The sequence below is a fragment of the Crocodylus porosus genome, unplaced genomic scaffold, assembly GCF_001723895.1.
Source record: "Crocodylus porosus isolate Cpor-Errol unplaced genomic scaffold, CroPor_comp1, whole genome shotgun sequence".
Lineage (NCBI taxonomy): Eukaryota > Metazoa > Chordata > Crocodylia > Crocodylidae > Crocodylus > Crocodylus porosus.
The window spans coordinates 22,295,765-22,311,095 of record NW_017728912.1 but is presented as its reverse complement, the minus strand read 5'-3'; the positions used below and the strand labels follow the sequence as shown (position 1 = coordinate 22,311,095).

Here is a 15,331-nt window from a genome sequence, read left to right as displayed (position 1 = left end):
TCCCTGTTCCCCCAAGCACTACCAGGAGTGACAAGAAATAATGGTCACAAGCTGGCAGAGTAGATTCAGGCTAGACATCAGGGGGCGCTACTTCACGGTCAGGGCGGCTAGGGTCTGGAACCAACTTCCAAGCCAAGTGGTGCTGGCTCCTACCCTGGGGGTCTTTAAGAGGAGGCTGGATGAACACCTACCCCAGTACTCTTTCCTGCTGTTTGCAGGGGTTGGACTTGATGATCTGTTCAGGTCCCTTCCAACCCTACCAACTATGAAACTATGAAATGCCACACACAACTTCTTCACTGAAGAGAAAAGTTACTTTGCCCACTAAATTCACATCCCAGGTTCTAGAAAACCCAGGCCAGCAATGTTGATTCAAGCTGCCTTTTTTGGCTGGTGCAAGTTTCAAGCAATATTTTGTCTTCCTTCTCCCTTGTCTCTGTTGAACCGTTTCTGATGGAAAGGTATAGCAAAGTGCACAAAGATCAGTCATACCCAATGCTTAAGTTTTGGCACTCCTCCAAGCATTCCCAATTTAGCAGTCCAGGTATGATGTGTCCTTTGGCCGTTAAGGCCAACACAGGGTTTATAGCAAACAAAATCTTAAGCACTGGGCAAGATCAAATAAGTAGGAACTAATACACATAACTCAGGGCCAAGTTTACTTTCAAAAGATCAGAAATACTATGGCAAGTATTTCAGGGGTATAGGTTGTAGTAGCAGTATTGTTCTAAGGACATAGACAAGGATTTGGCTGTTTTGATCCAGGTGCAGCATGGAAAAGAAGAGACATCAGTTATCTTTTTCTCTCACTTTCTTCCCTTGGTAGCCCCTAAAAGTAACCAAAGAAGTGTCTGCATCTCATCTCAGGTTACTGAACCAGTTGGAGTGCAGGTGTGTATAAGGAAAGTCCTTTCCAAAGAAGTCTGCAAGGCATCCATGTACAGATGGGATACTTAATATTCTCCCTTCATTTTAAATGCACATGAACCACATTATAATCTTTACGTCACTCACTGCATGGTAGATTGTGTAAACAGAACTCAAAGAGAGCAAAACAGTTCACTAATATTTAAACCAGCAATCCCAGAGTGTATAACAATTTACATAGAAACCAGACATTTTTATTGCGGAACTGTAAGTGTCATTAAACAGTGAGCAATTCAGTCACCTTTGTATCATATGCCACTAGTTGCATCCCATTTATAAACCAATATTTTAAATTGGCTGAACTCTGGCACTGAAGACTAATTTATAAATGGAGCAATGTTTAATTACCCATGCATGTACCTTAGGCAGTTCTGTCAGGTGTTACAAGGCTTCCATGTTCAGGCAGTTTTGTCTTGTATTAGTGAGTGGATTTGGTACACAGGAACAAAAACATGCTGAAAAGTATGGAAAGTTACTATATGAGGTCTTTTCATGAGTAACTTGAACTGACATGGATGACCAAAGACTTGAGAATGTATTTCATTAATATGAAAAATCTACCCAGAAAGCAGATGGTGCATTTACAGGATGCCCTAATTAAGATAAGTTACTGTGATAGGCTTGGAGTATTTCCAAGTGTTTTCCATTGTGCTCTTGTGGTTATAGCACTGGACTAGGACTCCAGAGTGCTGTGTTCAGTTCTTAGCTCTGCCAAAGGCTTCCAGTGTGACCTCAGGCAAGTCTCCTGGGCTATTTACCCTTCCATTCCCACTTTCTTACATGCCATATCCCATCCTTGCCCATTCCTACACTATAGAATGACCTTGCAAGTGTTTCTACAAGACAGGAAGATCCCAATTTTTTTAGGACCTGAATCAGCTGCTCCAGTAGAAAAAGTCTTTATATTCTTTTTCCTCCAAAAAGGAGCCACTGCACTGAGCATACCATAAGAACTTAAACCATAGGCCACTTGTACACATAATGGGGGTTTAGTCCCATAAATTGAAATGGCTGTGGGGGGTGACCTGCTGGTGGGGCCTGAGCTGCAGGGGGTCTCAGACCTTCCCTCCGTGGCAGTGTCACCCCCGGGGCCACCTGGGCAGCCAGCTAGCAGGCAGGTGCTGCCCCATCTCTCAGGCAGCACTCAGCCCAATTCAGCTGTTCCCTGAGCCCAAGCTGAGGCAGTACCCGGCTTGCTACCAGCCCACCCAGGTGGCCCCAGGGGGTGCTGCCACTGCAGAAAGAAGGACTGGGGCTCTCTGCAGGTCAGGGATCACTTAGCCAACCAGAAGCTCATCTCCCAGCTGCAGGAGGTGCAGACAGGTTCCTCAAAAAGAAAAAAAAATAGGTATTAGGTCCCTCACTGCTTCTGCCTTTGGGCATCTCCCACAGCTGGGGGGACAGATAAGCTGTCAAAGGCTGCAACCTTATAAATAGCTATGTTACCAAAAAAAGTACATGCAGATGTGGTTTAGTTTGTAATGTAGCAAACTCATTTAAACTGTAACCCTCCCTCCCCCCCGGTCACATGTGGACAGCATGATACAATTAAACTGCAAAAATGGCCAGTTTCGTCATGTGTACAAGCACCCTCAGTGGATGATTTGGCAATGAAAGTACATACCACTTATCCTCTGTGAAGGGTTCTGTCCTTCTGAGCCACACACTTTAGAGAGGGAGGAAAATAAGAAACTACTTGTATAATATAGCAGAAAAAAACTATCCATAACTCCTTCTAATTCTCTTGTCCAGTCACAACACAAGTCATTTTCTAAACTGTGCCCCTTTGTGGGCCTGACGGCAGGTGCTGGGAATGAGTCTTGAGTAGCTTCACAGGTAACTTTCTGGCTCAGGACTGAGGCAGATGGGGTACTGCTTAGTCCCATCCTCCACAAGACCTGCCATTAACGTGATGTAGACCATTCATCAGATGTCCCAGGATACAGGCGGGTGGTCCGCATATGCTGCAAACAAATCTGAGTCTGTTTGTGAACCTTCAGGCAGTAATTCTTTAATTTACCTACATGTTAGGGAAACCAGCGTGCTCAGGCAGAGACTATGGTCTGCTATGGCTAGGAGACAGCACTGGAAAGAAGCCAAGAAAATTCTATTTTTGCCTCTAAATTTAATTTCCTGACCCCTTGGGCAAGAAACCCACAGGGTAATATTCCTCCAGTTCAGGGCATGCTGAAAGCAAGAAAGAGAATTGTCAGCCACTGTCAGCCTGCCAATAATGACTGAAGGCCAGACTGCTCAAGGCATACCTGCAGTTTTCAGAATGGTCAGCTAGAGAATTATGAAGCTTATCATTACAAGCACCCCCAGCACAAAGGCAGTGCTCGAAGAGCTTGAAGTGTCAGGAGTTGCATCTCACTCCTGGCTCTTCACCAACAGTAAACTAACCCTTTCCTGGAGATACCTGTCTCCTACAAGTTCAGCATGAGCCCCGGCTAGAATAAAAATAATCATAAAGGATGTGAGGGAAGAGGAGGGGAGGACTGTAAATGCCTTTATGCCCTTCTGCATTCAAATGCTGCAATAGCAGGAGATATGTAGCTGACTGGCAGCTACTCTGATGTACTAGGACTACGAAGCGTTTCTTTTTTAATCAGTACTATTATGCAGAACTAGAGTTCTGAGGGCTCCGTCATTGCTATATCCAAGCATCTGACAGATGCTTAGGATTTATCACTGTTGTTCTAAGAGAGAGTTTCAAGAGGGACCAATTTGTGCAGAAATAATTTGATTTCTCCAAAGTAACACAATCTACAGCTGAAGGTGAAGGAAGGCATCCTGAGCTCAAGTCCTGATCGAACCATTTCACTGTTCAAATATCTGCTAGGAACAGAAATTGCACACAAACTAGTATACATGACTGGGAACTGGTTCAAATCTGTAACACCATGCAGTTGGTCCCAAGCGTGCAGTTCATCCAATTAAAAAAAACAAATAGCACCCACAAAAACCCTTGCTTCTCAAATACATTTATAAATGTTTCCCTCATCCAAGAAGTGTTACCCTCCATAGAGGGTTAATTTTCTATTCCCTTAGGTGCAACACAATTGTCATGATTACCCCCTACCACATTTTGAAATGTATCCCCTAGTTCCTCATTAGAGACTCCTACAAATTCCACACACTTGGAAAGATAGCAAGGGACGAATGGTCTCTACACCGGAGCACAAGAAGATAGGATGGATGCCCAGTGGAGTCTCCTGCTGAATTTGAATCACATTTCATTACCCACATATGTTTACAGTTTAACCCAAACTGCTGCCTTGTCAAACACCTCTAGCACAGTCTTTTTGTGAAATGTTGTAAGCAGGGAACTCAAACATACAGCAGCCTTTCCCTAACACATACAAACCTTTAATCATAGTTTTGATAGTCCCCAGAGCTCCTTCCGCTGAGTTCTGGTCAGGAGTCAGTCTGTTTCTGCCCTTTAAAATATAACATAACCTTTCCAAGGCATTCAGCCTTGGTAGATTCAGCTGCACCTAATTAACTCACAGCTGAGAATACTTGTCTGTACTGCCTCTGAAATCTATCTGGAAATTAGTAGCCCAAACAGACTATTGCTTGGTTTTCAGGATTGTAGGTATTCAGGATTGTCTCCAGGGGCTACCAAAACATCTGTACACTCTGTCATCCTCAGTCTCAAGCTACCAGAAAGCGATAACCCTATTAGTATGGTGAAGCTCAAAAGCATGTTTGTATGAGTTCAGTTGGAGCTGGACTTGGCCTGATGGATGTACAAGCAAGTCCTTACTACGTAGAAACCAAAATGGAAAAAATGCCCATTCACTTTAAAAGGCCACGGTTTGGGCAACAGGCGATGAATGAAGAACATCAGTGCATGCAGCATTGCAACCCTGAAATATATTGAAAACTGTAGCAATTAGGATCTTGACAGTGATGCTGTTGATAGATGACACTAGAGTGGGCACCAGTGTTGCCTGTAAGCATAACTAGCTCTTTAATGAAGCTGTAAATCATGACAGTGTGTATATTCTGAGATGAGTGCTTTTATTCCCACTGCCCCTGCCTATTTCCAAGTTTTGTTATCTACAAAAAGTAGATAACTTCTCTGGTAAGGAAAGTGTGTATAGGATTGTTACCTCATCCACGATAAATTGATGTATATATTTTGGTCTTGGACACAGACACTTTGGCTATTAAGTGGCCTTCCCTTCTCCCGCTTACAACTCTTTCCTCTCACTCCTCTTCCACAGGCAGAAGTCTAAACCACCGTCTTCCTCTTACCCCTCTATTTGTACCTGCGACCCCATATCATCTCTCAATTTCTCTCATAGCCACTCTCAATCTCCTCCATTACTCTTCTTGCTTTCTCGTTTTCCTCTGGGTCATTCCCCTCCTGTTACAAAAATGCTTTAGGGCAGTTCTGCCTGACCTTTTTGGCCCATGGGCCAGAGAAGCAGTGCCAGGTCCATCCAGTGCATGGTGCTGGCTTAGCCAGGGCCCAATTGAACTACATTGAAACTGTCCAGCTAGGTCTGATATAGCTGTGTGGGAGTAGCCTGCCTTTGGCCTGACCCTATACAGTTACACTGGGCCCCAGTCTGTCTGGATCCATGATTCAGCTATGCACAGAACTGGCCTGGATGGGGCTCATCCAATCACTCAGGGCTTTGAAATTTGGTGGTAGGAAACTGTTGGCAGTGTTAATTGCCACTGCTCCCTCACCAAATTCCTAGCCCCATAAAGAGACCTACAGGCCAGATAGCATGGCTGCACAGACCAGGGACTGAGCACCCCTGCGTTAGGGTATAGAGCAGTGGTCACCAACTAGTCAATCTCGATTAGGCTGATCGTGGAGCCTCTTGACAGTTGATCTCTCTCTGTCAGAGGCTGTGCGATCAGGAGCAGCAGGACACACATGGCTGGGCTGACTATGCCTCTGCTGCCCAGGCTGGGCTGGGTGAGTGGGGTCAGAGCCTGGACGGCTTGTCTGGGAGGGGGTGGTAGATTCTGGGGTGCCAGAAAGTAATCTTCACTGTAAAAAGGTTGAAGACCACGGGTATAGAGAAATACTTTATAGCTCAGAAGCATTGCTAACAGGTTTTGCGCCCTGAGCTAAACCCTGGTTGGGGGTGGGGGCCAGGGGGTGTTGAACAGGAAGGGGTGGCAGCGTTACCTGCCTCGGGGACTCAAATCCTCACCTGCTACTGGCATGGAGCATTTTGTTTGGTCTTGCCTTGCTGCTGCTGCTACAGTAGCGGCATGAAGCTCCTGCACGTGGCTGCTGTGGGCACTCAAGGCTGGTTCCCCACACACCTGCCCCTACTTGCTCTACTGTTATAGTTGATTCAGAAGAGAAAAGGCTGCAGCTGCGGCTAGTGGTGAGTGTGCATCAGCTGTTGCACTGTTACTTCAGTCTGAATGATTCTATAGCAAGGCAAGCCAGTTACGTTATCCTAACTTAAGGATGCTTTTATTCAAGGTCAAAGCTGAAGTGGACATGCTCCATGTGTCTCACTACAGAGTCACACAAGACGTAAATCACATGGTCCCAGCTTGTACTGGCATCCTTTGATACCACCATAATCTTTCTATACCAGTGGTGGCCTTTTTTGGGCAGGTGTGCTGCAAGTTTAGCCCCACCTCCTCCCCAGGTGCCACTGATCCCAATCCTCCCAAAAAGAGTGTCTGATAGTTTGCAGGCTGGGTGCTGGAACAGAGGCTGGGGAGCTTGAGCTTCCTGCTCTGCAGAGCAACACAGGGGCAGGACACTATTGTGAGAGGTGTCACTTCCAAGAGCCAGATTAACCCTTCCCTGGTCACACAACCACCTCGGTTTTATATAGCAAGCAGGAATCCAAAGCCCCGAATTTGGCAGCAGTTGCAGGGGCAGGGAAGGGTTAACTTGGCTTCTGATAGTGACAGCTCGCACCTCCTCTTAGAGGAGTGTCCTGCCCCTGCCCCACTCCGTGTGACTGGAGGCTTGAGCACCTCTGCCTCCATTCGGGCACCTCGCAGGACGCCAGCCATTGTGCCACATGTGGCATGTGTGCATAGGATTCATCTATACTATGTCTCTCAGTATAATACCACTAAAATTATTTTCCGCTCCAGTTACTGCCCGATCTCTAAGCTCACTGAACACCCTGTCTGCTTGGAATCAGTCTCCTCCAAAACCTTTCTAGATCCCCTTCAATTCAACTGAAACTGCTTGCAAACTCTCCAGTGACTTCTCTCAAACCGAACTTTAGGGAACCAGTACTCCAGCTTCACCCTCTTTGACCTGTCCAATATCAGGCACAATTGAGCATGCTCCTCCTCCTCTTATCTTCCCTTGCTTTCTGTGACTCCAGCCTCTCCTGGTTTTTCTAATTACTCTTTCAGCCTATGTTGTCGAACAGCTTTTCAAGAATATATGAAAGGGTCGTGAACAAATTTAACAACAAAATCAATCAACAAACTCTAAAAATGGATTCGCCTTTAAAGGAGACAAACATGAGAAACAGTGGCTTTTCCCTTGCAGACTGGCAGAGCTCTAGCCAGCGAGGGGCTGCTTGGGGCCTCCCCTGCCCCACACACTCTTACCCCTATCCTACACAGAGGGGGCCTGGGGGCATTGGGTCAGGAGTAAGGGGCATTGGGTCAGGACTGGCCATTGATGTTTACAAAAAAGGTTGAGAACCACTGTTGTAGAGGATCCTCCTCCTCACCCTCCGTCCTTCCCCCACCTGGGGGAATAGCTTAGGTGTAACATCTCTAAGATAGTCCAGTTACAATTCTCATCCAGGCTCTCATCATCTGTGTCTTAATTATTACACAGGTCTGGCTTAACTCAAAACTGATACCCACATGGGGAAAACCCCTCTACAGCCTTTTCTCTGGCATTGGTCAAAACAGTCTTGCTCAACTCAAATCCCTTTGAAGTGCTCCTGCCAAGATCATTCTATTAGCTGTGAAGAGGAAGTAAAAGAGGGCCGAGATCTGGCCTGCAGTTCTTGTGGGGAACACTCTAGGGGCTCCATGTGAGCATGTTTTGTTGCAAATAGTTTCATAAGTAGGATCCCTTTTTTTTTTTTACCCCAGGGGGAGATGGCAGTCTAGGTGCAACAGCAGGCTGCTGAGACTGCATCCTTATCGGCTCCCCATAACATTAGGATTAATTTGATTGGGTGAGTTTTAAGGCTGTAGTTTTTAATGGTTTTGTTGCAAGTGTGGCTGACTGCCTGGGGAGAAAGAGGGGGGCTCTGAGAGAGCTGAGAGTAGTCCCAGGGAGGACAGAGGGGAGTCTTGAACCTGCAGTGGCACAATAAAGCCTGTTTGTTTGGAGCTGGGCAGTCTGCTGTGCTGTTTGGATTATCTGCGCTCTGCCCCCCGACTCCCTTGAGCTGATCAAAAAGCAGCAGCTCTTCAAGTTGTGTGCAACAGATCACCAGAGAAAGCAAAGAGCCAAGGTCTCAAAGCCAGAAGCCTGCCCCTTGTGAAGCCACACCAGGGATGGCTTTGGGGAAGTCCTGTAGGAAAGGGAGACCAAATAAGGCTTCTTCTTATAAGGGGACATGATCTGTGACACTAACATACCTTTGGCCATATCACCCCTCCCAGATTACATGTACATTATATATATCCCCATACCAGGGATCGCCTCCCTGAAGCCATCCCTGGTATGGGGATACACATATATTAGGTGTCAGTTGAACACAATGTTTTATTGATATATTTACAATTTTAAAGCAATTTGGAAGCCTCCCAGTGCCTCAATCACTAGAATAAAATAAATTCTAAATACCTATACATTTTGACATTTGATTTGGGGTTTAGGGAAGGGGTGTGGAGGCTGCCCACTGTGGGCTTGGGCTCCCTGCCCTGTTTCCTCCCCCAGGGCCCTCTGAGGCCCAGCAGGTAGGACCCGGCATGGCAGGACAGAGTGCAGGACGCTCAATGCCGCTCCTGCGAACCCCTCACCATCATGGCAAAGTGGCCCCTGCCCGCCTGGCAGCAGTGGAGGGCACAACCCTGTACCACCACCCCACTACTGCCAGGTAGCCAGGGGTTCTTCATCATGGTTGCACGGGGCTTGCAGCAGTGGCATCGAACTTTTCCCACTCTGCTCTGCCCTGCCATGCTGGGTCTTACCCATTAGTCTGTGGAGGCCATGGGGGAGAAGGCAGCAAGGTGGGGAGCCCACAATGGGCAGCCTGCCCCTGCCCTGCACACAAATCTGGGGGGCACATGCCTGCCATGCCCTCACCCTGGGAGTGTACACAACAGCAGGGAGCCAGCCTCCCCGCTGCCCCCTGGACAAGTTGCCATGGCTCTGCCCCATTCCCTGCCTGAGCCCTGTGGCCATGCATTCCAACCCCAGGCCCCATGCACCACCTGGGCTGGGCAGCAGGCCCACAGCCCCAGCCCCGGCCCCGGCCCTGCCCAACTCTCTCCTTCACTGTAGAGGCCTCCCCTCCCCAGCCAGACTTACTTGTGGGGAGCTCTCCAGGCTCCCAGAAGGCGCACTTGCACATGGCACCCCTTGCTTAATAGCCCTCCTCCCACTCCCCCCACCCTCTTGCAGGCTGGAACTTTGACAGCCTGCAAGGGGAAACCCACCATTTCCCATGTTTTTTCTCCTTAAAAGGAGTAAATCTGGGTTTTTCCTCCTTAAAAGGAGAAAATCTGGGTTTTGCTGCATTTTCCATAGCAAATAGAAAACCCAGATCCCTGGTCATTATTTTGTTCAAATTCAACAATGGCCTCTCCCCAAAAGTGCTAAACACTTTAAGGAAAAGACTGATTTCTTCAGGGTTTGTATATCACTTAACACATTGGGAGTCCTTGGTCCATGATGAGTTACTAACATAATACAAATCGTTTTTGGAAAGTGGTTAGAAGGACATCATGGACTCAAAAATCACAACTCCATGTGAAACTGTTCTGCCTTCTGTTGCTACAGATAACAGGTAATGTTGATAATTAACCAGAAGTGTAACAAGCAGTTTCCATGACCTGGGCTGCAGTGGCGGGCGAGCTGCTATGGCAGCTGGTGTTTTGGCACCCCTTCAGAAACTGGCACCTCAGGCTTTTGCCGTGGGAGTCCAGCCATAGTTATGCTACTGGCTTGGATTATAAGAAGTTAGAAATAGGTCTTTCTGTAAAGTTTATTCCATTTCCTAGACAGTCAATTAACCTTCTTGTTTCTGGGCATCTTTCACTTAGTTACAAAGGACAGAAACATTTTTTTAAAAATAAGACTGACCCAAATATTTTCAGGGAATCCAAGCTATTTTTCTTCTATTATTTCTATTTCCCCCCATCCCTGCCAAGTCTAGATGTCATACTGGTAGTATCTTTTACACACACTGAACAGGTGCTAGTATTCACAATTTCCTAATAAAATGAAACATTTGAAAATGCCATGTCCAATAGCAAATGACAGCTGTTATAAATAATGATAAATAAAATGGCTAGTTGAAGTCTTTCCTTAGGGCAGTGGTCCTCAACCTTTTTTGATGCAAGGCATCCCTCCAGAACTTTTGTGGGCATCCTATTTTACCAACTAGTTTATTATTCATCATATAGTGCTTACTGCCTCACAGAAGTGCCAGGCATTGTGGGTGAGGGAAAAGCCAGAGCCCGGTCATCTCCTCACACCTGGAGCCTCAGCTTGTCCTTATGTGCTTATAGAATCACAGAAAATGAGGGTTGGAAGGGACCTCAGGAGGTCATCTAGTCCAAACCCCTGCTCAAAGCAAAACCATCCCCAGCTAGATCATCCCAGCCAAGGCTTTGTCTAGCTGGATCTTAAAAACGTCTAAGGATGGAGATTCTGCTACTTCTCTGGGTAACCTGTTGCAGTGCTTTACTTCCCTCCTAGTGAGAAAGTTTTTCCTAATATTCAACCTTAAATTCCCTTGCTGCATCTTAAGACCTTTCCTCCTTATTTTGTCATTGGTCACTACTAAGTACAGTTTAGCTCCATCCTTGCTGGAACCCCCCTTCAGGTAGTTGAAGGCTGCTATCAAATCCCAGCTCAGTCTTCTCTTCTCCAGACTAAATAACCCCAGTTCCCTCAGCCTCTCCTCAGAAGTCATGTGCCCCAGCCCCCGGAACCATTTTTGTTGCCCTCCAGTGAATTCTTTCCAATTTCTGCATATCCTTTCTGTAGTGGAGGGTCCAAGACTGGACACAGTACTCCAGATGTGGCCTTACCATGTCTACTGCTTTCCCCGCATCCACAGAGCCAGTCTTCTCAGGTACAGAGAGAAGTGACAATTTTCGCCCAATCTGGCCACAGAAAGCAGCTTATATCTGTGACCAAATAAGTGTTAATACCCACCAACAACAGGCTAATGGAAGGTAACATTCTGAGGGACAGCCAACATGGGTTCGTTGCAGGCAGGTCTTGCCTGACCAACCTCATTTGCTTCTATGAACAGGTGATGCATCACCTGGACAAAGGAGAAGAGGTTGATGTCACATAGTTAGATTTCAAAAAAGCCTTTGACTTGGTCTCTCATGGTGTCCTCATGGTAAAATTGGGGAACTGCATCCTCAACAACCTTATGGTCCAATGACTAAGGAACTGGCTCCGTGGTCAGACCCAGAGAGTGATAGTCAATGGAACTGAGTCAACACGGTGCATGGTGACCAGTGGCATCCCCCAGGGCTCAGTACTCAGACCAGTACTCTTTAATATATTCATAAGTGATCTGGATTCGGGAGTCAGAAGTGGACTGGCTAAGTTTGCAGATGACACCAAATTATGAGGAAGTGCGGTCACACTAGAGGATAGGCTAGCAATTCAGGCTGACCTGGAGAGGCTCGCAAGGTGGGAGGATCAAAACCCGATGACATTCAACATGGAGAAATGCAAGATGCTCCACCTTGGGAGAAAAACCCCCCTCATCATACTTATAGCCTTGTCAGTACTACATTCACTAGTACCGTGACTGAAAGAGACTTCAAGGTCATCACTGACCACAAGATGAAGAACGTGAGCCACCAATGTGATGCAGCAGCCAGCAAAGCAAATAAAACTCTGGCTTGCATCTCCTGATGCATCTCAAGCAAGACTCAAGAAGTTATCCTCCCACTTTACTCGGCCTTGGTGAGGCCACAGCTGTGAACTTCTTTACCGTTCAAGTCCCCAGTCTGGAATAGACTCCCTCCCAGAAGTGGTGTAAGCACCTACTCTGGATACCTTTAAGAAATATTTGGATGATTATCTTGCTGGGGTGATCTGACCCCAGCTGACTTCCTGCCCCTGGGACAGGGGGCTGGACCCAATGATCTCACAAGGTTCCTTCCATCCCTAATGTCTATGAAATCTAAGTGCATGGCTGCAGACAGCTTCAAAAATGGCTGACTGGGTGAAAATCTGACCTGTCATTGCATGATATATCAGATAAGGACATTTAAGAATGTAGTGTCTTTTTTAATTTGTATCTGCAGAGCTGCCAGCCTGTCACTGTTTTCAGAATGGGAAGGGGGAAGGCAGCAGAGGGAGTTCAGTCTGGGGGGTTTCAGCCTTTCCAGAGGGTGGGGAGGGGGCATTGGAGGTAGGGAGGCTCCAATTCACCCACTTCAACCTTCAGCAATGGCTGGGGAGCCCCAAGAACAGGCTCTCTCCACTGTCTTTTCCCCCATCCCATTCTGAAAACAGTTAGCACTGGCAGAAAGCTGTGGCCATCGCTATAGGAACCTGGCTGCAGGATCCCAGCTCCAACCAGATTCCCCTCCCCCCTGGAACCAGTGGTGAACTTCTATTGGGTCCGCTTTGCAGAATTTGTTCTGAGTTACAGCTGGGAACTGCACTTCTATCTGCACTTCTCATCACAGAAGGCAATCAGGTTGGTCTGGCATGACTTGTCAATGGTGAATCAGTGCTGGCTGTCCCTAATCACCTTCTCTTTCAAGTGCTTATAAATGGATTAGTAACTAAATCCTTGGATGATGGTATCACCGTGGATGTAGTCTTTCTAGACTTTAAGAAGGTCTTTGACACTGTCTCTCACCCCATCTTCATCATTAAATTAAGCGACTATAGCATTGATGCCTACACAGTTGGATGGGTAAAATTGGCTGATGGGGTGCACCCAGAGAGTTGTGGTGGATGGGTTGTACTCAACCTGGTGAGATGCGAGCAGTGGGGTACCCCAGGGCTCAGTCCTCAGGCCCATACTGTTTAACATCTTAATCAGTGACTTGGACAAAGGGGTGGAAAGCATGCTGTCTGTGTTTGCTGATGACACCAAGATGTGGGGCAAGGTGGACACACTTGAAAGGAGAGAGAGGCTGCAACTAGATTTAGACAGACTACAAAAGTGGGCAGATGAGAGTAGGATGGGGTTCAACGTAGATAAATGCAGGGTGCTGCACCTTGGGAGCACACATACAGGCTGGGGAGTTCCCCTGTTGAAAGCACAGAGGCGGATCTTGGAGTCATTATTGGCTCCAAGATGAATATGAGCCGCCAATGCCAGACCACAGCCAGCACGGCCAGCCATACCTTATCATGCATCCAAAGGTGCATCTCAAGCCAATCCAGAGAGGCAATATTCCCCCTCTATGTGACTTTGGTCAGGCCTCAATTGGAGTACTGTATCCAGTACTGGGTGCTACACTTTAAAAAGGATGTGCCCAGCCTAGAGAGGGTTCAGAGAAGGGCCACCCACTTGGTGAGAGGGCAGCAGGACAGGCCGTACAAGGAGAGACTGAGGGACCTGCACCTGTTCAGCCTCAGCAAGAGGAGGCTGAGGGGGGACCTGGTGGCTGCCTACAAACTCATCAGGGGAGATCAACAGCAAATAGATAGAGCCCTTTTCTCCCCAGCACCACCTGGGGTGACGAGGAACAATGGTAATAAGCTGATGGAGAATAGGTTTAGGTTAGAGATCAGAAGGCAATATTTTACAGTTAGGGTGGCCAAAATCTGGAACCAACTTCCCAGGAAGTGGTCCTCGCCCCTACCTGGGGCAAATTCAAGAGGAGGTTGGATGATCACCTGTCTGGGGTCTTGTGAACCAGCATTCATTCCTGCCTGTGGCAGGGGGTCAGGCTAGATAATCTGTTCATATCCCTCCTGACCCTAGCTAATATGAAACTATGGATTTTTTGGAGGACTTACTCCATGATTTTTCAGGCTCCAGGCAAGCAGCAGACCTCCCAAGACAACAGGTCAGACCAGCAGATGAATGCCTCTGCTACAGAAGGGAGTCTGCAACCACCATCACCTGTCGGTTCTTCTGGTGGCAGTAGTCTCAATACTTCAACCTTGAGGATGTCTGCCTCCTCCACCAACAGACTGTGCTCCTTCTCCTCTGTTTCTAGGGCTCAATATCTGTTCTCCAGGAAAACTTCTGTAGGTGGAGATGAAGATTTCTGCTTGCTGCCAGAGGTTACAAACTTCCAGCTTTGTGAAAGTCCATGCCGTCTTCCCTCTCTAGTGCTGCCTTTTGTAGTCCTTATCTCCTCATGCTTCTTGTGGCATCATTCAAAGGCGCTCACAGCACCCCAGCGACCTAGTTGAGAATCACTACCTCAAGGTTACGCATATGGTGTCTCAGCCTCCTCCCAATGAAACCAAACATTGCTGTTTTATTAATTTCAGCACATACTCGCTGTTATATAATGTTATGAACCAACTATTTTTCCTGAGCAACCATGACTGTGGGTCCTGATTTAGTCATGCAACTGCATTGGCTGAATCATATGCAACAGAGTGCTTTTTGCCCCTTTTGAAGTTCTATGATATTAGAAGCCATAAATCAGAGGACTCTCAGGGCACTGGCAGATGTCAGTTTAATGGTGTGATGGGATCTGATCCTGGATCCTTTAAACTGTGCATCCCATGATGCTATATGTGTATGGCAGGATGCACAGTTGTGGGCTCAAGAGGTCAAATCCCAAACACACACATCTATCACAGAGAGCCTGGCAAGGGGAACCAGTCTCCAGTGTTACACTTTTCATGATGCCCTTTCAACCTACCAACAAGGTGTGGAGCCCCAGGCTACACATACTGAACTGACAAGTAGAAAGCTGTGTAAAGTGCAGGCCTGCATGGGAACTTTTCTATTTTCTATTGGTCTCTATAATGTTCTCAAAGGGACCTTAACAACCTAGAATAGTTGGAGTGAGCTGAATTCTATGTACAGTCTGGTTCTCATGAACCAGGCACACATCTGTAATCAGATATTGAGGAAGGATCTCTCAAAAACCACTCCTTACCTAGGGGATCTTCGTCTATTGAAATGTGTAGCTAATGCCTCTGGAGTAGTGTATAAGGGGCCAGGCAGCAGCTTTGTATCAAGGCACTCACTTCCTCAGGGTCATGCCCTTACAGTTTTGTGCTATTTGTTTTCAGTTTCCAATGCTGTAATGAAAGGGAATCCTGATGGACTTAAACCAGCCAACCCCCCCCACCTCAAACCAC

The 15,331-nt window shown here is 47.1% G+C and overlaps 1 long non-coding RNA gene across 1 annotated transcript in view; it reads left to right on the top strand.

Annotated features, from left to right (window-relative positions):
• LOC109309563 overlaps nucleotides 1-14,303 on the top strand; it is a 16,787-nt gene extending 2,484 nt beyond the window's left edge. Inside the window, exons 2-3 of the long non-coding RNA XR_002100965.1 lie at nucleotides 2,756-2,763; nucleotides 14,200-14,303. This is a non-coding gene — a long non-coding RNA (uncharacterized LOC109309563). The remainder of the gene's footprint in view (nucleotides 1-2,755; nucleotides 2,764-14,199) is intronic.
• The last annotated feature ends 1,028 nt before the right edge of the window (nucleotides 14,304-15,331 follow it).